This window comes from Armigeres subalbatus, chromosome 2, assembly GCF_024139115.2.
Source record: "Armigeres subalbatus isolate Guangzhou_Male chromosome 2, GZ_Asu_2, whole genome shotgun sequence".
NCBI lineage: Eukaryota > Metazoa > Arthropoda > Insecta > Diptera > Culicidae > Armigeres > Armigeres subalbatus.
This window is the reverse complement of record NC_085140.1, coordinates 412,448,609-412,473,586: the sequence shown is the minus strand read 5'-3', so window position 1 is coordinate 412,473,586 and position 24,978 is coordinate 412,448,609. Positions and strand designations below refer to the sequence as shown.

The window sequence follows — 24,978 nt, the reverse complement described above, 5'->3', positions numbered from 1 at the left end:
GATGAGGTCAGGGTTGGGAAAAATCAAATTTTCAAAAAATCGAGGATGATCAAACTCACCCGCGATCTTACTTTTAAATTATCAGATGATAAAAACTCGCCAGCGATTAAGAATCGTTTGAAAATCGATCTTGATTTGAAGCACTTACCGTTACATTTTGAACACTTTTTCCTTAATACCATGAAACCATAACGCCAAATAGAAGATATAACGGGACTGTTGACAATTAGCTGATCATAGTAAAGATTAATGTTTGAATGAAAATTCTGTGCTTATTATCGTTTGAGTGAGAAGTTGTCGCTGGCGACAACTCGCCTACTGTTTTCACGTGAAAAGTTTTTACATGAAAATTGCAATCATTATCGTCTGATTATGATTCAGCACAACACTGGATGAGGTTGATATTCACACAAACAATTGTCAAAATCCTTCCACTAGGATCATAAATTTCATTCCTAAACCCTTGATTCCTTCTTAAAAGGATAGCTGTTCCCTTGTCTTTGTCACTTATGATCACAAATGTTCTGTGTGTCCCAATGAATTAAAAGTTTTCGAATAAGACTTTTTGCAGAAAAACTAAATCTTCGTTTACAATGAAGTCTTTCGTAACGATTTGTTGACATCCGTCTTAATGCTATTCAGGTTTATTGTTGCAATCTTCTTCAAAAAAGTCATTCTAGTGGCTTTTACTTATGTGTGGACTTACCTCCCTGTCCAGAAGGCAACGCGATGTTCGGTTGAATCTCTTCAGCTTGTGCGATTCGAAAATGTTTGCTCGTACTTCTGGTTCTTCTATGCTGTGCATCCAACAGCGATGCGTTACCGGGGAGTTTGATTGCTGCTTCGTAGTCCGATTCATTCGACGATTCATCTTCGTCATTCCGCTTCTTCTTTCTTCCTCGTTTTTTACCTTCTGCTCGATTAATGAGTCAGTGGTATCCATTTGATTATCGCAGTGTTGCATGTCCCCTGCAGGCTCATCGGTAGGGACGAGCTCTGTTCCTGCTTCGCTCGATGATCAGATTGAAGTCTTCCCTGCTTCTATTTGCTCTGCCTTGTTCCAGCGGTTTGCGGTTCTCGAAGGGTCCTGGATCCAGTTGGTTTCTGGTTGCTCAAACTCACATTGCTTATTGAGCACTGTCATTTTAATTCCGGCCTGGTCGTTCTCAGTCCGTTTTGCGAAATATGGGCGAAGATCGCCTGTTTCCACAATGTGACTGTATAACCTTCCCCGGACTGAGGATTGGTTCTGCGTGATGTTCTTTTTTGGGCAGTTTGCCTTGATATGATCCGTGTTCTTGCAAATAAAACATTTGTTGATCATTCCTTCATAGTAGATCCTGGCCTGGAAATGCCGCATCTGGATTTGAGGGGGAATCTCTTTCGTTATTTCCATGTAGAGCCCTTAAACTGTCGAGAAGACAGGAAATCCTGTAGTCGGAGGATATTTTTCGCGAACTTGTTGCCTAATTATTCCATATGAGGACAAAGCCTGGTAGATTTCTTTGTCCTCTATCTCCGGGGGTAGATTGAATACCCTTACATACTTGAACGAGTTGTCCGCCTCCGATACGGTTACGTTGACTGCTGAATGCCAGGGTGGGTTGCAAATTATGCAAAACCACCTTTATGAAGCCTTCAGTTTTGAGATTCACGAAAATTGCTCTCGCATCCTTCTCCTTATGGATTGAATAGATCTTCTCAGAGTTGAATTGTAGCTGTCGACAAAATTCAAACATCTCCGCATCCGTTGGTTCCGAAGAGTCATGACCGAAGGCAAACTTCAAAGTGTTAACTCGATCTTTAGTATCCACCATTTTAACTATGTGATTAATGGTTAACCTCAACAGTTGATTATCCAGACGACTAGCGCTGTGCAATAGACTGTACCATTGTTCCGATACCATAAAATAACCACTTCACTTTTGAGCACTATCGATATACGTCAGTTTCAGCGCACGATGTGTGGTTGACTTAATTATTATTATTATTATTTTTTATTCTTGACACAAAATCTGGAGAAGGGAAAAACCCCTTTGAGTTACTTCTAATGAATTACTTCTCAAAAAGGCACAAAACCTCCTCATCTTTTCAAAAAAACGTTACAAATTAAAAAATTAAAACTAAAGGCTCATGCGGCATTCATCCATTAAAGAGCCAGATTCTTTATGAAAAACAATAACAAGGAAGAACATCAATAGTAGTGGCCTTACTTCAATGCTGTAAAGAAAATCAAAAAGACGCAGAATCATACAATATACGAAATTTCATTTAAGAAACGAAATAGAAGTTCCCATATAGGAAGATATTTTCTTTCTAAAATATCTCGCACCGATAATTCCTTTACAAATTTGTTTAGAAATTCTGGTTCAAATCTATTCAGGTTCAGGAAATTTTTCCTGAAATACATTTGGAAATGCCTCCAGGATTTTTTTTTCTAAAATTTCTCCAGTAAATACTCCAAAAATTCATTCTGGAACTCCTCCAGGAATAATTTATAAAATTTCCCCTGTAGTTCATTTGGAAATTCCTCCAGGGATTCTTTCGTTAAACCTCCCAAAAGGCCTTTGTAAATTTTTCCAGAAATTATTTGATTTCTTCCAAAAATCATACATGAAATTCCGGAAATTTTGTTAAAAAAAAAATCATCCGGAAAATTATGGAAGAATGAGATAGGGGGCCCTCCTTAGCCGTGCGGTAAGACGCGCGGTTACAAAGCAAGACCATGCTGAGGGTGGCTGGGTTCGATTCCCGGTGCCGGTCTAGGCAATTTTCGGATTGGAAATTGTCTCAACTTCCCTGGGCATAAAAGTATCATCGTGTTATAGCCTTATGATATACGAATGCAAAAATGGTAATCTGGCTTAGAAACCTCGCAGTTAATAATTGTGGAAGTGCTTAATGAACACTAAGCTGCGAGGCGGCTCTGTCCCAGTGTGGGGATGTAATGCCAATAAGAAGAAGAAGAAGAAGAAGAGATAGGGAATTCTAAAGTAATTTTTTAAGTAGTTTTTAAGGAAAATTTTAAAGGCATTTCCCTGAAGAAACTTTTTGTGGAATTTCTAAAGAATTCTCGAAGAAATTCCCTAAATAATTTCCAAATTAAATTTACGAAGGATTCTTCAAAAAAAATCTGTGGGATTTTCTGAAGAGATTTCCGAAAGAATGCACAAAGGAAACTACGAAAGAATTTCAAAAGAAAACTCCGAAGGTATAATTGAATTTCTGTAAGAGTTGCTAAATATATCTGATGGAATAACCGAAGCAATTCCTTAAACAGTTCTCGAAATAAGTTCTGGAGATAGTTCTGAAGAAACTCCTTGGGGAAATTCCTATGGAATTTCAAGAATTTCTTCCTAGAGCTTCCAAAGGGATCTTTTGGGAAAGTACTGGCAGAGTTCTTAAAGTTTATTTGCGAAGAAATTCGTAAAGGAATTTTCAAAGGTAGTCCAGAAACAATTTCCGTAGATGTAGGGAAAAAAAATCCAAAAAGAAGGATCTTGCTTCTTTGAATTTTGTGTACAATACACATGTGGAAGTATTGGCTTGAGAAATGGATTGCGAGTGATTTGACTATGCGTCCAATTTGGGAATCTCGAGCTCGTTCAGTAGCCGCTAGGTTGCGAAGGCCGACGGAGGTCCTTCGTAGCTTAGTTGGTTAAAGCACCAGTCTAGCGTACTGTAGGGTCATGGGTTCGAGTCCCATCGAAGGAAAAGTGGTTACCTCCAATACATTTTCCAAATCAATATCTTCCACATAACGTACATATTCACATATGAGTTTTCATAACATTGTAAATTAACGTCCAAGTCGGGTGGTTTAATCCCCGGAAATAGGCAATTACCTTTGATTGAACTTTTCGATGGAATTTTTTTTTTTTTTTGACGTGGGACTACGTCTGTGTTTTCTATATTGGGGTACACTTTACGATTGCGAAAATCGGGGACCGTCACGAAAATATGATAGACTTCAAACTTTAATATCTAAGCCGTTTCTCGATGGATTTTCAATTTTTTTGGACCATTCGATCAAGGATGAGTCAACGCTTCTTTGTATTTGAAAATACAGATTTTTAACTATTTATTATCGATAATTGATGAAAACTTTAGAAATAGGTAAACTAACCAATCACGTACATGCATCACTAGCACAGACATCAAAAATCAATCACTTGCGGGTTTGGATCTAATCCTCAGTTTGAACAAGATTTTACGCATAGCAGACGCATCAAAGCGATCGTAGCGGAGCGGACACAGCATCACGGAGGCGCTTATAACATTTTCAAAGAAAATCCATCGCATTGGTGCTCGATGTGTTGCTGCAGATCATTCAACCTCAACGAACCAGAATTTCATATGAAGAAAAGGTTGACCATAAAAATAGCACTGTGGCGATCCTGCACCGCCAGTGCCGATGCTGAAAATTTATTACAAATTGTGGTGTCAGTTAGTCGGAAAGCAACATTGGGAAAAGAAAATTGGTTCTTCTCAGGACCAACATTTTATGAAAAGAAAGAGTTAATTGCAAAAATGGATTGTTTCGGTGGCATCGGGTTTGGCGTGGTAGTTTGGTTGCTGTTAGTGATTCCATCCATTAAAATTCACTACATCATCTCCCTCCGACGTGCTATCAAATTCGCTATTTACGATTGAGTTTTGCACTTTGAAGAAAGTCTATTTCGGATAGTCGGATCAACCTTCTTTTGTATAAAATCAATGAAGACGCCACCTCAGTGGAAACTATCTACAGCAACCACCCATCGTTGAACGTCGCTCCGACAGACAGATGCCGAAAGATAATGTTTTGTAATATGGAGAAACTTCGTCTTGAGTCAAATTTCTGTTGTCATTCCTCGCAACAATACGCATCTTAGATAAACAACATTTCATAACCAAATTCAGAATCTTGCGAGAAAGTTTCATTGGATTCTTAGAATTTATCATTCTCCGAACGGTCCGTTGTCTGTGGAAACCCGATCGAAATGGCTCGCGCGCGTCGAAAAGCAGCTTTCTTATAAGGTACACTGGGGGAAGTGGAAAAAGGGGGTAAGTGTAAAAATCGACTCGAAAAATTGGAATTGTACATACTTAACAGTTTTTTCCACATCATAGCATTAAGCAAGAATATACTTTGATGCTCACACTAATACTATGATAAAATTTTTTGGCGAACAAATTGGTTAAGGACAAGTGTTTAAGAATAGCTGATAATTTTGTACGTGATTTGCGCACACACATACATGCAAATACGCACATACAGACATCATATCAATTCGTTAAACTAAGTTGATTAGTTTAAAACCCTGTAAGTCCCATTTTTCCTTTAAAAAGTTCATCTTTGGGGCGAACATATAGACTTTACGTACACTTAGCGTTCGAGAAGGCAAAACCAGCCCTCCCCTAGCTATTACGAGAATTCCTTGAGGATCTATTCCGTTAAGGTAATGAAATTATTCCACAAAAGATACTCAGAACAATTGCCGTATTGATTTTAGTTATATGTAACTACTCATCACTATTGAAGGTCAAGGCAACATGGGTTTTCCACTTACCCCATCCCACTAGGGTAAGTGAAAAAAAAAACTCCTAATTTTAAAATCTATTTCCATAAATTTCAGGCGACCAAAATGGTATGAATTACCGCACAGTTGGTGCAAAATTGACTGTTTTTGATAGCCCATTTTGATTGAACGCAATTAAATCATTTAAACCGGTTTTACACTAATTCAAACATGCACTATCGATTTTTCCTTTTCCACTTCCCCCAGTGTACCTTATCTAATAAAGTAATTCCATTAGCCCCGCCCCTTCATTAATCGTTATGAGTGCACATTATATTTACACCCATATCAGATCACAAAGGGGCGGGGCTAACGGGCTTAATTTATTAAATACAAGAAAGCTGCTGTTCGACGCGCGCGAGCCATTTTGATCGGGATTCCACAGAGAGCGGTTCGACATTCGATGCAGCGGAGCGGACACAGCAGCACGAAGGAGTGGGTGGCAGTGTGGCAATGCTGAAAAATTATGTCAACCTTTGGAGGCTTAGCGAAAAATCATCAAGTTAGTTATTGGAATGGGATGCAGTTAGTTATTGGAATGAGAATTGGGAAAAGAGAATTGGTTCTTCTCAGGACCAACATTTAAAGAAGGAGTTAATTGCGAAAATGGACTGTTTCGGTGGCTTCGGGTTTGGCGTGGTAGCTTGGTTGCTGTTAGTGATCGCATCCATTCAAATTTACTGCATCATCTCGCTCCGACGCGCTATCAAATTCGCTATTTACGATTGAGCTTTTCAGTTTGAAGTTTATTGCGGATAGTCGGATCAACCGTCTTTTGTATAAAATGGTGGCTTTTGTATAAAATCAATGAAGATGCCATCTCAGTGGAAACTTTCTACAGCAACCACCCATCGTTGAACGTCGCTCGGACAGACAGATGCCGAAAGATAATGTTTTGTAGTATGGAGAAACTTCGTCTTGAGTCAAATTTCTGTTGTCATTCCTCGCAACAATACGCATCTTAGATAAACAACATCTCATAACAAAATTCAGAATCTTGCGAGAAAATTTGATAGGATTCTTAGAATTTGTTCGGAGGATGAACGGTCCGTTGTCTGCGGAATCCCCATCAAAATGGCTCGCGCGCGTCGATAACCAGCTTTCTTATATCTAATGAAGTAATTCCATTAGCCCCGCCCCTTCGTTAATCGTTATGAGTGCACATTATATTTACACCTATATCAGATCACAAAGGGGCGGAGCTAACGGGCTTAATTTATTGAATACAAGAAAGCTGCTTTCCAGCGTGCGCGAGCCATTTTGATCGGGAATAAGATTTTACGCAGAGCTGACGCAGCAGAGCGAACACAGCAGCACGAAGACGCTCTGGTATCTTTTCAAAGGAAAATCATCGAATTGGTGGTGGAAGTCTGCGTTGGTAGTCGTCATTTTATGTGAAGAAAGGGTTGATTACAAAAATGACGTCTGTTTCGATCCCGTGCGATGCTGAAAATCTATTCCAAATGGTGGCGTCTTAGCGAAAACTCATCGAGTGGTCGTCGAACAATAACAGCACGAAGTGGAATTCTAACCCTAACGTTTCGACAAGCATTGGGTTGCAGTTAGTTATTGGACAGGTGCATTGGGGACACAAAATTGGTCCTTCTCAGGACCAGCATCTTCTGAACAGAAAGGGTTGATTGCAAAATGGACTGTTTCGGTGGAATCGGCGTTTGGCGTGATAGTTCGGTTGCTGTGAGCGATTCCATTAATTCGAATAAATTTGTTGCGTTTTCACTCACCGACGCGCGCTTATGATTCTGCTATCGAAGGGTAACGTTCTGTCAACGCCAAACTATTCATTTTGGACTTTGATGAACATTCTTGCATCCCCCCATAGAACCGATATTTTTCCAATAATGGAGCTTTTCAATCCTCAACTACAACAAAACATAATCAAAATCTTGTGAGGAAATTAGATTTGACTGCTACTGACGCCATCCATCCGCCATGAACAAACTCATTGCATCATCTCCCTCCGACGCGCACTTGTGGTTGTGCTACCAAATGGCAACTTTCTGTCGTCGCCAAACGATGGTAACCCGGAAAAAATTGATAGCATTTCTAATGACTAACGAAACAAAACCAAAGAATCTTGCAAGAGAATTTCACTTTCCGTCGACGACGGCCAAATCGATGAAGACACCACCTTAGTGAAAAATGTCGTTTAGCTGCATTAGTTTTTCAAATGGCGCATTATTAAAAACAACAAATCTTTCCAAAATCGTCATTGTCGTTTAAACAGCCGAGAAGTCTGTTTGTCTGGGTGAACAACTTTCCTAACGGTCTAAACCTCTTCTTGGATAAATAGTTTAAGTCCTGGAAAGGACTGTTTGTAATTTATTCTTGAAGTCCTGCTCACTTTGCCACCAGCGCTATAGAAAACGATGCATGTACGCATCGCGGGCGGAAGTCGAACATTGCAAATTAATATATTTGTGTTTAATTTCGCACCACCCCCTATTCTGCTTATTTTTACTTTATTCCGGACATTTTTGAGCATAATGTCTTCTAGGATTCTGATGATATCCACTGAAAAATAGACGAATGGCTCCAGTGGCGATGCGGCCGATGAGTCGTTCCTTTTCCACGGCTGGTTCAACTGGGAGCTACTTTCAGTTTCTTGATTCGGTTGACCTCCGAGCAGTTTGCACAATGCTAATAAATTTACACAAATTATAATGAAAAATACCCTCCATTTCGTATAGCTACGTAGTCCTACGTCACCTTTGCGTACAACCCGATTGGGCTGCACCTTTGAGTTTTTTTTAGTTTATTAAAGACACTTTATCACTTCGATGACATTCGTGTCCGCTTAATACTAGTTTTTTTTTTTTACATTTCAATTCAATTTAAATTTCATCAAACAGTTTACAGGCTTTCAAAAACTTTATAACTGCATTCTCTTTATCTTTGTTGTAAGCGAGTGTTTCAGAGAGTGATCCCGTGATGCAACATTCCTCCCTGATCTTTCCAAGACCTCTACATTCAACTAGAATGTGATGGATTGTTAGTTGCACTCCGCAGTAGTTGCACACAGGTGGGGCGGTACGGCTTATCAGGTGTGCATGAGTGAGACGTGTATGTCCTATGCGAGCTCGTGTAAGAACGCGCTGTTCTGAAGGGCATTTACGGTCTGGGTACTTTGACGGTGATGACTTAACTTGTCGTAGATGTGATTGACTGTGGTGCCATTCCAAAGACCATGCTTCCCATATTTTATTTTTCGCTTCACGTACAATATCCTGTCCTGGCATAGGGATGCCCAGTTGTGTTTGGAGTCGTCCTTGTCTGGCTAATTCGTCGGCATTCTCATTACCAGCTATTCCAGCATGTCCAGGAATTCAACAAAAAGTAATGTTTTTGTTTTCAATGCTTTTTTCAATTGATTGTATCCATGGATGTTTAGATTGGCCACCATTTAGGGCATCGATACAGCTTGCCGAATCTGTGAAGATAACAAACTTTCCAGTGTTATGAATAACTGAGACAGCTGTTTTGATAGCGAAAGCTTCGGCAGAGAACACGCTGCATGGATCAGGAAGCCGCAGACTAATTTTGTTGGTGGGAGTAACAATACCCGCCCCAGTTCTGTTGTTGTCTTTGGAGCCATCAGTGTATATTTGCTCGTGTGTTTCGTAGTACTTTGCAATAAGTTCGTTGAATTGTGGCAGTACAGTAATCTTACTAGCGCCAGCTCTGATGCTGCGCTTAAGGCTATTGTCGATTTTTGGGGGTAGTGCGTACCATGCTCTGTCTGAAGTTCGCGTATTTTTGCATACATCTGCGAAGGTCCACTTGGTTGCGTCCATCAGAAGTGATCTGGCTCTCTGTATTACAGGATATCCCACGCAGTCGTTTTTTTCCAATAGTCGAACGGACAGCTGGCAAAGTCGCTGAATAAGTGCTAATCGAAAGGGGAGGCATCCGGCTTCAGGCATAACAGAGGGCACAGGACTTGTGCGAAAGACACCAGAGGCTTTTCGAATTACTTCGTTGTAGATGGGACTTAGAGCTTTTCCCATCGCGTTGATATAAGACCTCGGGACCCCTACACCGAAAAGTAGTTTCGATACAACTAAGCTGAAACCTAAATTAAACAGAGTTATCCTACTGCTTCGTTTGAGTCGATTCCCGAGTATCTGAAGAATACGGAATCTTGATCGACAAGATTGCTTAACAGCTGCGAAGTGTTTCAAGAAATTAAACTTGCAGTCAAGGGATATGCCCAAAATTCTTAGAGTTCGTACTCGAGGAATAGGAATTCGATTTATTTTAATGGTCCGTCCCCGTTTACGGTGGTGTATCGAGCATGCATGGAGTAATTTAGATTTTGTTGGGGCTATTTCAAATCCTGCCCTGTTGGCCCATTTCACTACTGCACCAACTGTTCTCCTTAGTATCTTGCGGATCGTACCATGGTTTTTACCTTTCACTATCAGTATGACATCGTCTGCATACAGCAGGATTTCTGCATCGCTTGGGATTTTGTCGAATATTGGCTGCATAGCGACAAGAAAGAGTGTTACAGACAGGATGGAGCCCTGTGGTACTCCGTTTTCTGCTCTTCTCATTGTGGATAGTGCGCCATTCGCAGCTACTTGGAAGTATCTATCGCATAGGAAACTGGAAATGATATTCATTAACCTTCCCGAAATTCGCCATCTGGCGAGGGTGTGCAGGATAGTGGGTCTGTGTGTCGTATCATAAGCTTTTGAGATATCAAGCGAGACTATCTCTACATGCTCATCACTTTCGTGTTGAATGAGCGATTCCATCCTGGCGAGGTGAGAGTCAACACCTTTTCCTGGGCGGAAAGCGTGTTGACGTGCGTCTAATTTTCCCTTTGCCTCCAACTCGGTGATAAGTCTACGGTTAACCATTCTTTCGAATAGTTTTCCTAGACAGCTGAGTAGCGATATTGGTCTGTATCCTTCGGGTTTACTACGGTCTGATTCGGGCTTTGGGATGGGTACTATGATGCCGATTTTCCACTGTGCCGGGAAATTGCCACTTTCCCATACTCTATTGAATAGCTCCAACATAGCGATTTTCGCAGTAGGTGGGAGACGCTGCAAAAGTGTATAGTTTATGTCGTCTACTCCTGAAGAACCACCGCCTCGATGTTTTAGTGCCCACGTGAGCTCTTCTACGGTGAAATCTGTGTTGTAATATTTGTGTACGTTTGCGCGCTGGGTCTTATACATAGAGCAGGTATTTGTTTTGTGTTTCTTGCGAAAACTTTCTGCATATTGCGCGTCTGATGATTTTTGTTGGTACTCGTCAGCAAGTGCATTCGCAACCAGCTGCCCATCGTTTGAGTGGCCTGACGGTAGGTTGAGTGTTATCGTGCTGTTTTGTCTTTTTCCTTGAAGCCTATTTATGTTATTCCATACTTGGCTTGTAGGGGTAGCTGGGTTGATACTCTCTACAAAGTTCTCCCAACTTTTCTGTTTCGCTTCATTTATTGCTCTGCGACAGACCGAGCGTGCCTCCTGGAACTCTTTGAGTGCGGTGACTTTCTGTGGGTCATTTTCTTTCAGGCGGCGCAGGGTGCGCAGACGTTTTCGTCTGATTTTGATTGCTGATTTCACTTCCTCGTTCCACCAGGCGACAGATTTTCGTCCTGTATTACCTGTAGTTTTTGGGATGCTTGCCTCAGCAGCATCAATCATCTTCTTGGTGAATTCTTCTACCGTATACTTGCATCCTGAACGTAGGGTTGCATTCGTAATGTTTTCGTAAAGCTCCCAGTTGGCTTTTTTGAGAATCCATTTTGGTCGGAGATTGGATCTCTTTGGGTTGCCGGGTACGTCGATCAGAATTGGTAGGTGATCACTACCAGAGTAGTCCAGTAATATTTTCCAAGTAAAACTGGTAGCATGAGACACCGAGCATAGTGATACATCGAGGGCTTGCGATAATCCGGTGGAAGGGTCGATGCGGGTATGCGTGCCATTATTAAGGACGACCATGTCGTGGTACACAGCCAAATCCAGGATAGCTTCGCCTCTTTTTAGATTCTGGAGCTGAGTTGACGGTACTACTCCCCCAGGCAGCGTGGTGAGCGTTAAGATCACCTAGTATGAGGATTGGTTTCGGCATCTCGTCCAAAAGTTTGCCTAGCATCTCGGCAGCATTTTTATCTTTTGGTGGGAGGTAGATAGATACAACCGTCATTGTTGTTGGTGTGTACAACTGGACTGCTACTGCTTGGATGTTAGTTTTGAAATTTATTTGCTGGTATAGTGTTCCATTTTTAATTGCTAATCCAGCTCCTTGCCTGCCGTGAGTTGAGCAATGACTGAGCAGTAGATGATAGTTTTGTCCTAGGAAGTCAGATTGTAATCGACTGCTATCAGCATTCGTTTCTTGCAAGCATATTACAATCGGTTGATAATTTGCGATCAAGATTTGAAGCTCGTTTTTGTGAGAGCGGAGTCCATTTATGTTCCATTGAACTGCAAATGATGAGGTCTGTTGCGTCGCTGTGTCAGATTCTGTTGAAGCTTCAGATGGAGTTGTAGGTTCTTGATAGTCGTGATGGGGCTCCATTAGTTGGCTGGATGATGAGCAGTGTGCTGAAAACTGTGGTTGCTCTTCGCTCACCTTGTTGTTCACTGTATGGCACCTATTGTAACCTAATGCGTCAGTGGCTGAACTGTTGCAGTGTGTTGGTGGATACGTTTTTTCCGCAGCACCTGAGGTGGTGATATGAGAAGTGGGGTTTGGACGATTCATTGGTGGAAAAGGTATTTGAATACTTGCCCGGAGTTTTGGGCGACCCACGCCGACTGCCGCCAGAGGCTCCTCAGATTTCTCTGGTACATCTCTGATCAGGGTCGACGTGGGGAGCCTCGCGCTTGGCGAATCGAATGTTGATGGTTTGATGATCTGGCAGATTGATGGATTTCTGTTTAAGTGGTTCTTTGCATGGAACGTCTTGCTAATTGGAGAAATTATCTTCCTGGCTGAGTATGCGGGAATAGTTTGATTGTGGTTTGTAAGTTGTGTGGAGAAGTGATCGTGAATGGCCATGTCGAACGGATTCCATGGGGAGGGTATTGATGCATGGCACTGGTGGCTGGCCTCGCCAGATTTCCGCTGGACATCCACTCTCTGTGATAGGAGGGGGGAGGCTACTGCACGCTCTTCCTCCCCTCGTCGAGTGATGCCGATAGGCGCGATGATTTTGTTGCTTATAATATGAGGTGAGGCGATTTTCCTTGAATTAATTGGAAATGCAGTGGTACGTGTCTGTTTACAAGGTACTATATAGGAAAGGGTACTTGCCTGTGAAGGCGGGCTGCCCACGCCGACTGCCGCCAGAGGTTCATCGGAATTTTCCGGTACATCCCTGGTCAGGGTCGGCGTGGAAGGCCTCGCGCATGGCGAATCATGTTGTAGGTAGTTGGTCGTCTTGCTGGTCGATGGTATGCTGTTGAGGTTGTGTATTCTATCGTATTCGGCAGCGTTCATTGTGGTTATCGATGGTTGCCTGAGAGCAGTTTCCAGGAGATTGCTGAGGTTACCGGTGTTGTCAAAAGCTGTTTGAATTTGTTCATTCATTCTCGTGTCCTTTTTTGTTGCGGGGTCGTTACCTTGGGTGTTCCAGTGTGGTATTCTATAGGGCTTCTTGTCCATTATTCTTGTCGTTGTTTGAGGTGGTGCTGTTTGTGTTTGGCGTTGATATACGTTTCCCCCGATAGTTGTTGTTTTCAATAGGAGATATTTCCATCTGCCGTTTTCCACTCCTACTACGGGTATTGACGTCATAATCCTGTTTGTCGAATTTGCGGTTATCTCGTCGCTTCGATGGTGGGGAGGTAAAAGGTTGTTCTTTACGGGGTATTCGATCGCCGTGCTCAGGTACCTTTGGATGTTTAGCTGTAGATGTCGATAGATTTCGAATATCGGATGTTGTTGGTGGATTGCGTGGTGAGGGTGATTGACTCTGTGGGCGTGATTTCAATATTTGTTTAAGATCGGCTAGATCTTTTCTTAGGGCAGCTATTTGTTTTTGTAGAGTAGCAATCGTTTGGTCCTTTTCAGTAAGTTGTTTTTGAATATGTTCCTGCACAACTCCAGCGTATGTCTCCTGCCTTGTATTCTCAAGAAATATGCGTCTTGCTTCGGCGAACGATATACCTTTGTCAACTTTTAGACGGACGATTTTTTCTTCCTGCTTATATTTTGGACATTCACGAGAGGTTGTGGGATGGTCAGCTTTGCATTGAATACAGCACGGGGGGTTCTCGCATTGTTCTCCCTCTGATATGCCGTGTAGGCCAGAGCATCGAAGGCAGATTTCAGGCTGTCGACAGAGTTTCCGAGAGTGTCCATATGAGCCGCATTTGTAACACATCATTGGCGTGGGGTAGTAGGCACGTACTTGCATTCGCAGAAGGCCAAAGAATACATGTTTCGGAAGCATCGTGCCATGAAACGAAAGGACTAACAAGGGGGTATTTTTTAATGTTCCATGCATTCGTTTCTTAATCCGGCGTACAGCGTGAACTCCCTGTGTTTTTAGGTAGTCACTAATTTCTTCTTCATCTGTATTTACGGTATCCGGCCCGGATAAAAATGTACTATTGGTTCAATAGTGTAAACAATTGAATTACCATAAAATGTACGGTATACATTAGGATACATTGTTTCTTGATGGTTGCACAGATTGTATCAACACTGAGGATACAATACATCAGCATATTTCTCTAATGTAACTATACTTGCAATTGTTTTTGAAACGTTTTCGTACATAAGTTTCATACATTGATAACTTTTGAAACGTTTCTTTACATTGCATATAAACTATATCCAGTATTTTGCGCTCGATAATGGCGGCCGAGTGAGTGCCTTTTTGACATTCAAGAGGTAGAAAATATTTACATATTTCAATTACAGTAGGCCTTGATTCATTGAAAAACATTGGCACTCATCCGGTATCAACAAATAAACAAATGTCAAGTATTTCTTCTACGTTGTTCAAGGATTTGGTACTTTTTTCGTCCTTTTTTATAACATTTTTTTCTAGGAATGAAAGCACAAAAAAATGTCAAATCAATGATGATTATAATGTGTTTTTCTAAGGGAAAGGAAATTTGCAACCGGAAACCTGGATGAGGCGATAGCCAGGTAGTATCACAACGCTGGACGCACTAAACTAAATGCCGTGCTCTATCCAGTCGCCTCCGGCCCCCAATCAAGCAATACTTTAAAAGGGGACTTTTGAGCATTACGCTCAATGATCTACGTGCACATTGCACATCGACACATCTTGTACTCTCCCCTTTCCCACTGTGCACAATAACATTCTGACAGATATTGCCACAATCAAGGCCACAATACTCCTCAAGCAGAGCGGCGGAAGTATCCTTTCCTTACAGCTGCCGACTGATACTTACTGATCCTTAGACCTGTTACAATTGACATGCTACGAACCATTAGTAACTGTATAAAGTCATTGTGCTGATATTTGTCAAGGGATTCATTAAAGGGTTTCTTTCACTAATTACCTACATAAGGTCAAAATTGGCCTTTTCAACTTTACGGTGAGGTGCCTTTAGTCAGTCAGGATACTTTCGCCGCTCTGCTTGTGGAGTATTACAGTGGGTCCAAAAAGTATTCGTCTACACAGAAAAAAATAATGAATAATAAACAGCGCGTAAAACTTGACATGCGGAAATTTACGCTATTCTACGCTTAAATGGGTCTCTTCCTAACAAGATTGCTTACAACTTGTATGCAATCTTGACTATTCACGTCGAATATTGTATATATTTAGGCTATATCCCGTTTGGAATTACGCTAATAATGGCGTTCCATTTATGTGCATGATTTTTAGCGTAAATATCAGTGGATTTTTCTATCTGTGTAGCTGCATATTTTTTAGTAAGATGTAAAACTTAGGCGTGATAGAAGTGAAATCAAAAAATTTTCTTCTAAATTTGGTAGAAAACTTATCAACACATGATTATTATTCAAAAACAAATAGAAATTTCAATTACTTTTTCTGGTATGTAGAGAATATCTAAATTTCGTCAATTTCGCTTGCTCAAAAAGTATTCGTCTATTCAGAAAATAATCGAGCGAAACACGAATATAATAGTTTTATTCGCATGTAATTACACTAGCACACTCTAGTGATGTCTAGCAACATTTTGTCAATACTCAATGACAGATCAAATAATGTTTTTGTTTGTTTGTTTGAACTTGGCGCGGAAAACAGAAGCACCATGGGTGGGAAAAGTAAAAAGATGAGTCCCAATGAAAAAAAAAAACTTATCCTACGCCTGCATAATTAGTGCAATTTGACTTATGACTGCATGAAATGTGTGTAGACCAAGGGTAGCAAGAATTCAACCATTTAATTGGGGATTGGTCGCATCAGCGCCACAAAAATCTATCAAAACAAATAACAGAGTGCTCATCAGCGATGGTAAACTGATAACGATGAGCGATTTTTTGTGCGGAAAATAAAAAAAATCCTTAAAAACGAGTTCACCCATATAGGCAAGTGAGTTGGAGAGAAGAAGTGCTCAGATATGAACTAATACGAACAGAAATACTTGTGAAAAGTATGGGTATAATGGACGAGTATCACGGAAGAAAATTCAAGTGAGCCATCAAATTATCAAAAACAGCTCGATTTCAGCTAAAAATATCGCTGGAAGAAGGATGACTTTCGGAATCAAGTCATGTTATCTGACGAAATCAAGTATGTACAGCATATTTGGATCAAATGGCCGATGAATGGTATGGCGAAAAAGGAATATTGAGATACAGCCGCAGAATCTCTTTTGAGCAGTAAAGCATGGTGGGAGATCCGTCATGGTTTCTGAGGTGCTTGAGCGCAACCGGTGTGGGAAAATTTCACATTATTGAAGGAATTATGTATCACAAAATGTTCATCCGCATTTTGAAAGAAAATTTGAACTCCATTGCTGAGAAATTAGGCTTACAGGGAACATACATCTTACGGGGCGATAATTACCTCGAGCTCACAGCCCAAAGTACTAAGCTGTAGCTACTCTAAAATACCCCAATCTACTCAAAACGCCTCTTCAGAGCCAAGATATGAATCCAATTTAACTCCATTTGAAGGATCTGGACGACAAACTTTTCGTGAAATTCGTGAAAGTCATATTTCAAACAACAACGAATTGAAATTAGTGTTGAAAGAAGAATGGAAGTATATTCCGTCCCCCGTTACGGGTAATTTGGTCAGTTCCATGCAACAAGAACTACAGCCCGTCATAGATACACAGGGGAATCCAACGAAATATTGAATTCCATTCTACAACTCCTGTTTTCGTTTCAAAAGCGCGCTAAACCTGAATAGACGAATACTTTTTGAGCCCGTATTTAATGAATTGCTATGTTTTGTTACCTTTGTTTTTGTTATTGTTCTATTTTTCTGTTTGATTTTTAACAATAAAGATGAATTGATTATTTTGCTACACCATGTAATCGATAGTTTTATTTTTTTGAGCTTACTAGATTCTATTTTTGACATTTTTTAGAAAATGCACAGCTAGACGAATACTTTTTGCACTCACTGTATGGCACAGATGCTGCCATGCTGCCAAAACAGAACGTTATTGTGCACAGTCAGTGGGAAAGGGGAGAGTAAATATAAGAAGTGTCAATGTTCACGTAGAGCATTGAGGGCAAGAATAAGTATTGATTGATTAGGGGCCGGCGGCAACTGGATAGGGCAAATGAAGTTTATTTCATCCCTGACCCTGACACTACCTGGCCATCACCTCACCCGGGTGTCCGGTTGAAATTGTCTAATTGAAATCAACATTGATTTGTCGATTTCGTGTGGCTTCATTCCTAGAAAATAATTAAATTATAAGAAAAACAAATCCACGGAAAAAGCACCAAATGCTTGAATAACGTAAAAGAAATACCTGACATTTGTTTGTTTGTTGATACCGGATGAGTGCCAATGATTTTCAATTAATCAAGGCCTACTGTGATAGAAATATGTAAATATTTTCTACCTCTTGAATGTCAAAAAGGCACTCACTCGGCCGCCATTATCGAGCGCAAAATACTGGATAACAATATTTGCCTCAAGGCGCCAAATATGTATTTTTTCCCTTTAAATTGCATTGTTGAACAGTAAAGCTGTCACAACTGAGAAATTAAAAATCGTATTGTTTTACTATACAAATACAATACAATCCATTGTATTTTGAACAGTTTTGTTCGGATATTTCAACAATATATTAACCATACACTCTATTGTGTGACGAAAAAAATGAATGGAAAAATCTCAGATTTTGTATAGTTACGATACTTAACAATGCGTACATTCTATTGCGAAAACTTTATTTACATTTGAGTAAATGATTCATAACAATGCATTCTAATGGATTTCTATGGTTACATTTACAATATAATCTATTGCCAATTTAATGTTATTAATAGTAGTGTTACAATAAATTGTATTGTTATTCTACTGTATTTTTTATTCTGGGGGTCATATACTATTCCTTGTACAGTATTAAGAGTTGGGTGGGGTATAATTTCGATGTTGGTGCCGTCTGTTAGCTTTGTTATTTTTGTCAGTTTATCTACAATGCATTTGGAGTTAGTCCGAAGGATGTAGCGCGATCCTCGGCCTTCTCGGGATGCTTTGATTGTTCTGGCCTCTTTGACACCAACTTCTTGCTCGATAGACCTACCCACTATGAAAGAGTCTGGCAGAGGAACATCTTCTCTATGCTGATCATTTGTGACGTTATCGTTTAATTTGCGGCGCAAAACAAGCACCATTACCTGACCCAATTCGTTTGAGCCAAGCAGCCACTCAAGTACATTTCTTTGACCTGTTATTCCTGCTGTACCCTCGGGGGGGCCAGCGGAGCTGCTGGACATTTGTCCGGTTGAACCAGTAACTTTTTCTCACTTTCAGCCTTCGCAATAGAGAAAATACACGCAAATACGACGTTACTGTTATTGTTGTTTGTTTGGCACTATCTAGCACTCGGCGCACGGCACTTTGTTTCAGATATTTTGACTATGAGTGTGTGGGTATTATGAAACACGGCGGCGATACCGCGTGATATTTGCACTACCAAATTTTCACTAAAATCACTGCTGTTCCATCAAATTTCACGAAATCTTCAATTTACCGAGGAAGACTGGTGTTTGACGCCACTGTTACACTACCGACGGTTGGTAAGGCCAAACAGACACCCGAAAAGTTTCGAAGGAATATTATGAGGAATATCCAAAGAAATTTCTGGATTTATCTCCGATGCAATTTCCGGAGGATTTTCAGAAGAAATCCCAAGACATTCCGAAAGAATTCTTGGAGGAATGTCCAAAGAAATTCTTGCAGAAATTCAATAAAAGTCGGAAACTCCTAAAGAATTGAATTTGGGAATTTCGTTTAGAATTTCCATTACGAATTTGTTTTAGAAATTCTTTTGGAAATTCCCTTAAGAATTCTTTTGGAAAATTCTTCGAAAACACCTATGGAAAATCTTTCGGGAACTCTACCAGGAATACCTACGGAAACTGTTTTAGGAACACCTACGGAAATTGTTTTATGAGAAATCCTTCAGAAATTTCTTCAAAAAGTTCTTGGAATATCCACATTATTTTCGGAAGACGCTGCGAAATTTCTTCGAAAATTCCTTTATAAACTCTCTTGAAATTATTTTAGAAATACCTTCATTAATTGTTTTAGAAATTTGAAATTCCTGCGAAATCTCTTCAGGAATTCCTTTAGGAAAACATACGGAAATTGTTTCGGAAAAAACCTTAAACAATTATCTTTTTGGATATCTTTGGATATCTTTTTGTGATTTTCTTTATGAATTGCTTTGGAAATTGTTTTAGGAATTCCTTAAGAAATACCTTCCGAAACTCTAGGAAAAAATTCTTGGAATTCAAAGTTGGAAAAAAATTGGAATTTCAAAAGGAATTTTGTATGGTTTTACTAAAAGCAAGAGGAAGTTCCGAGCACGCGCGCTGTTGTATTTTGTACAATACTGTGGAAAAAACATCGCCTACGGTACACAGCACGGGCGAACCTGATCGCGCGCGTACTGTACGGTTAAACATATCTAAATAAATGGTTAAATATCTTGGCTGTGCATATGCACAGCACATGTTTCAAAATGGACAAATTGATATGAAATTTGCGAAAAAGGATCCACGTGGCTTGGCTGTGCATATTTAACAAAAAAAATGGTTTTCGTACGGCCGAGTTGCCGAATAATATGCAATTAATTTAAATAAATGGATTATTTGTAATTCAAAAGATATTTGAAAGCTTTTTATCATAAGGACAATCGTAAAACTTTTTACGATCGACAATATCAGACGATGAAACAGATTCAGCAAATTCCAAAAATGGCGATTAAAATCCTTTGGGAAAAAAATAATAATGCCTCATAAATATTCGTATTTGGATATGCCTTTTGAGCCTTCAAGAGGCCCTAATTGATTAATGATTGCGATGGTTATGATCCTATAAAAGTGGTCATTATAGTCGTAAAAGAAGCCGAACTTAGCCAACAAGCTGAAGCGAGCGCATGTTTGAGGAAAAAAGCACAAATGTCACCATCATCATCGATGCCACCATTTAGGTAAAGTGTCTTCACTTTTGTGGGGAAGAAGCTCCATGATAAATAGCTGCGAAAAAGGAAACTTTTTCCAAACACGTTGGACATGTCGTGCCATTCATGCGTATACCCAGAATGCAAAGGACGGAGGGTGACACGAGAAAGATTGGTCGAGGAAAACTGTTGACAGTACGTTTCATTCACTTTGTTAGCTTTCCTTCAGTTTGACGGAGAGCTGTTGCTACTGGTCGGTTGCCGTCCGTGGTGGCCCATGATAAATGATGGCTTCGCGTGGAAGCAGGTGTCCTTTTGCCGTCAAATATAGTGACTGTGCCAACCTAGTTAATAAGGTAGCTACCTGTCTCGAGAGCTGTTCAATTAAGTGTTGATGGGTTCTTAGTCGACGAACATTTGTGCCCTCGTTATGTAAAAATAGACTTAGGCGTTGAATAGATGCCATCAGTTCTTTGGTAGATGCACCATCACCATTTATAGACTTCCTTATTTGAATTGTATCCTAAATTTCCCTTTTCTGAATGTGGATCTGTGGGAGTATTGATATTAAGGATTTGACGCTTGATGGATGTTATTAATGTTTTCATTTCCGTGTATTTTATCAATACAAGATATCAACGAATACTTTATTTTGAAATAGAACAAATTAAGAAACCATTCAATCGTTCACTCAGAACAATATTATGGTGAAGATAATACGAGAAGTTAAAATATTTATTGTTAGGTGGTGAAATGCCTGTTGTAAGTAATCTATTATGGCTTCCAAGTGTGAAAGTGATTCTGAACGGTTTTGATCAAGTCAATTCTACATTTCCTCATTACATCCACTTTACAGATTCCCATTCCACAACCCATTTATGATTTCAACGCGTCTCTCAAACGCACGGATTCCGATTCAAGTGACAATCCAAGTACCTACTCGAAAAACCATCCATTTGTATCCCATACTTTACAGCATGCATGAAATGATGATCATAATGACAATGGATTCATTGATTGGATTTCCGGCGCCATCGTCATCGTTGGTTCCTTCCGGAATGCGACGATCAACCGGCATGTAATCATCTCTCACGGTAGGCGAAACTTTCAATACCATTCGGGTTCGGTTGTGCGTATGTATGCGGAGGTAAGTGTCGCCATCGGAAACGACAGATTGTCATGTGCTGTAGTCACATGTGTCATAGAACGGTATGCGGCCCCACAATTATGCCACCGACGTACTATTCTGCCGCACGCATTCCGGCACGTGACCAGAGTGAGAAATTCTACCCCTATAATGATGTGGTTGTGGCGCCTAGAATATATAGGCTGACGGGTTTTTTTTTCGGGGCTTGTGATGAATTGATATGTACATAAAACATTCGAATGATTTATGTGATTTGAACTTGGGAAACACGAGGATTTTTTTTATATTTTTCGAAAGTAAAGTGCTTGTTTACCGAAACCTGGTTTGATTGGAATGAAACGAACATGCCACAATAATGAACACGAATTGCTTTATACCTATATGATTTTTTTTAAACATTAACAAAGGCGATATTTTTCTGAATTGTAGATTAAGTAACAGTGTAGTAACGTGCGGGGAAGAAGAATATTTACTATAAAATTTATCACTGGGGATTTTTCGGCTTTGCAGTCACTTTAGCAATGAAAACGAAAAATTGTTTCAAACTTTCGTTTGCATTGCTAAAATGACTGCAAAGCCGAAAAATCCCTTCCGTTTGCATTGCCAAAGTGACTACAAGTCCACGGTGCTAAATCCAAACAGTCGATAGCATCCAGTTAATATTAAATTTATTTGTTATTTTGGTTATCAACTCTCAGACCCATTATTGAATTTTTTAGTTTGAAGGTTAGTTTGAAGGTATTCTTGTAATATCTAAGAAGAGTACCTGTACATAAAAATTTCATAAATATTAAATTTGGATTCCGTGATCCAAGTTGAGTGCATGTGGAAACAGAATAATTTTGAGTGGAAATTCAAAGAAGGTCTCTTTGTATTTTGAATAAATTACCTGACGAAATTCAAATAAAACTTCCAAACAAATTCGAAAGAATTTACCGAGGTACATCCAACGAATGTTCCCTCAAAACTCTAACGTCGATTCGAAGAAAAGCCGTTTTACAGAAAATTATTCGACTGAAAGCCATCTGGCAAAGACCACTTGACCGAATAACACATTAGGTTGAAAGACTTCTAGCCGAATTCCATTTGGCCGGAAGGAACGCTTAGCCGAAAAGGTTATTAGGAAGAAAACTTTAAGACCCAATAAGAAGTTTTGGCTGAGGATGCCATTCAACCGAACAAGTTTTATGCCCGCACTAGTTATACGGCCGAAAATGTCATTAGCAACAAATGTCATTTGGTCCAAAGAGATTCAAATATGGTTGAAAATGTCATTCGGCTGAATTGGCCATTATGCCGAAAAAGTCGTTTGGCCAAACAGGTCGATAAGAAGAAAATGCCGTTTGACCAAAATTATCGTTAGGCCGAATGAGCCATTTGGCCGGAAGTGCCGTTTGGCCAAATGGACCATACGGCCAAATGACATGCGATACGATGTCGGTTGCCAAATTATAGTGAATGTGAAAAGAGTTTGATGCTAATTGTGGAGATAGAAGGAAAATAATAAATAACCTTCTAGTGAGTCTGTAGAGTGTCATGGACTTTATTTGCCATTCCCAGAGCCTCACGGGATCTTCCAAGAAATCTCTAGCAGTTAACATTTCCGTTGATTACAGATGTGAAACATCGCCAAGAATATCAGCTATGTGAACATCAGAATCATAATTACTTAAGCACCCTAAATTCCCTTCCTTTCCTACTATATTATTGTATTCTCTAACCTCGACCAAACCGCGAATCTCTCGGTTCCCCAAAACTAACATTATGTATAAGATTTAAGAAATGAATTGTTAAACTTGATTTCGGCTCCGTAACGCTTCACGACAATTGAACCTCCAAAATAAACGAAAGATTAAAAAAACATTTCCGTTGAGATTCAAATAAATTTCTTGTAAAAATTGAGAGGAATTATCGATGAAAACTAAGCGGAATTTTCTCGTGCAAGTCAATGGGAAAAATTTAAAAGAGTTTCTTGCAAAAAAACATAAGAATGCCTAAAAAAAGAATATTTTCAAGCGGAAATTCTGAAAAACTGAAATTCTCGAGGAACATCCAACGAATGTTCCTAGGAAAATCATAAGAATTCTCGGTGTCGTTTGACCGATTAACACATTAGGTCGAAAGACTTCTACTCGAATTGCATTTGGCCGATTTAAATGTTTACACGAAAAGGTTGTTAGGATGAAAACTTGTACACCGAATAGGAAGATTGGCCGAAGAAACATATTAGTTGAACAGGCTCTATGACCGAACAAGCCATACGTCCGAAAATGTTGTTAGGTCAATGGGTCGTGTGGCAGTAAATGTCATTTGGCTGAGAGGGATTTTTCTTAAGAAAATGCCGTTTGGACAAAATTGCTGTTTAACAGAAAGAGCCATTTGGCCGAATGGTTCATAAGGTCGAATCATACGACTCATTCGACCAAATACGGTATCAGAAGCCGAACAAAGCGAATGTAAAAAGTATGACGTGATCGATGTAATTTGAATTGATTAGTGAGAAGAAAGAACACAAATTGTTCCACCTAAGCATTTCATTACAGTCATTGTTTGTCATAATTTACGACAAATGCACAGATTGCATTAAGTCAACGGTAAGCCCTTGCATTAGGTCTTCGGTCACAAGAAAATAATAGCTACTTTTGTGTTTGTGTCTACATTGAACCTTTTCTTATGCTCCTTCCATTGAGTAATGAAATGCTGTATACTTCGACAACATTAGCTACTTTACAAAAAAAATCAGACCAAAGACGAATGTGGAACCATGCTAAGCGCTGCTCGACTAACGCGCAAATGATCTGAACTATATACCAGATAAAACAAGAAGTTTCCAAAGACTATCATAATTCACCACGGGCAGCAGGGACTATGTCCAAGGGCTTAACGATCCCTCCCCAGGCCATCTGCGAGTTGTGGAGCTTGCCTAGGATGTGGTGGGGTTTGACAGTGGGCCCTGTTAAGGTGATTATACAATCAAGCCATGTGGTGAATTTCAAATTCACCACACGGTTTTCTACTCCTATTATCAAAAGTTCAAATCTGGCGTAATAATGTTCCTACAATGCTGAAATTAAAGTCGATTATTCAGCATTAGTGAGCAAACGATCTACGGAAGATTTCATCCTTATGGGCGTTGTGGTTCTCTCAATTCATGTTCTTCGAAAAATCACTAGAAAAAGCACGTGGTGTCCAAGATGGCCGACTTGTGGCTTTGTTGTATAACCACCTTAAATTCCTATAAAACGCTGCATGTATCCGCAAGTAGGCCCCACCAAAGCGACCGTGTGCCGTTCAAAGCGTACAAGCCCAGGCCCTGGTGTTAGGTGGGACGCTAAACAGCCCTGAAACGACGGCCTTCCGACGAGACAGGAGGTTTGCGCAGGCCCAATAAGCCACCAGGAAAACCAATAATTACGAACAATTTAAGAGATAATGCGACTCGATACAATCGGCAACGACCTAGGCGACGAATAAAGGATCGATTGGAAGCTTGGAACATGGAACTGCAAGTCGCTAGGCTTCGCAGGTTGCGACAGGATAATCTACGATGAATTACATCTCCGCAACTTCGATGTCGTAGCGCTGCAGGAAATCTGCTGGACAGGACAGAAAGTGTGGAAAAGCGGGCATCGAGCGGCTACCTTCTACCAAAGCTGTGGCACCAACAATGAGCTGGGAACCGGCTTCA

General features: G+C 40.2%; 1 protein-coding gene and 1 non-coding gene across 2 annotated transcripts in view; one reads left to right on the top strand and one right to left on the bottom strand.

The window, feature by feature from the left end:
• Positions 1–24,978, bottom strand: part of LOC134213372 (calcitonin gene-related peptide type 1 receptor) — a 291,025-nt gene that overhangs the window by 52,195 nt on the left and 213,852 nt on the right. The gene's annotated exons all lie outside the window — the stretch shown is intronic.
• Positions 3,640–3,714, top strand: Trnaa-agc (transfer RNA alanine (anticodon AGC)). Its single transcript has one exon. It is a non-coding gene; the product is annotated as a tRNA-Ala (tRNA).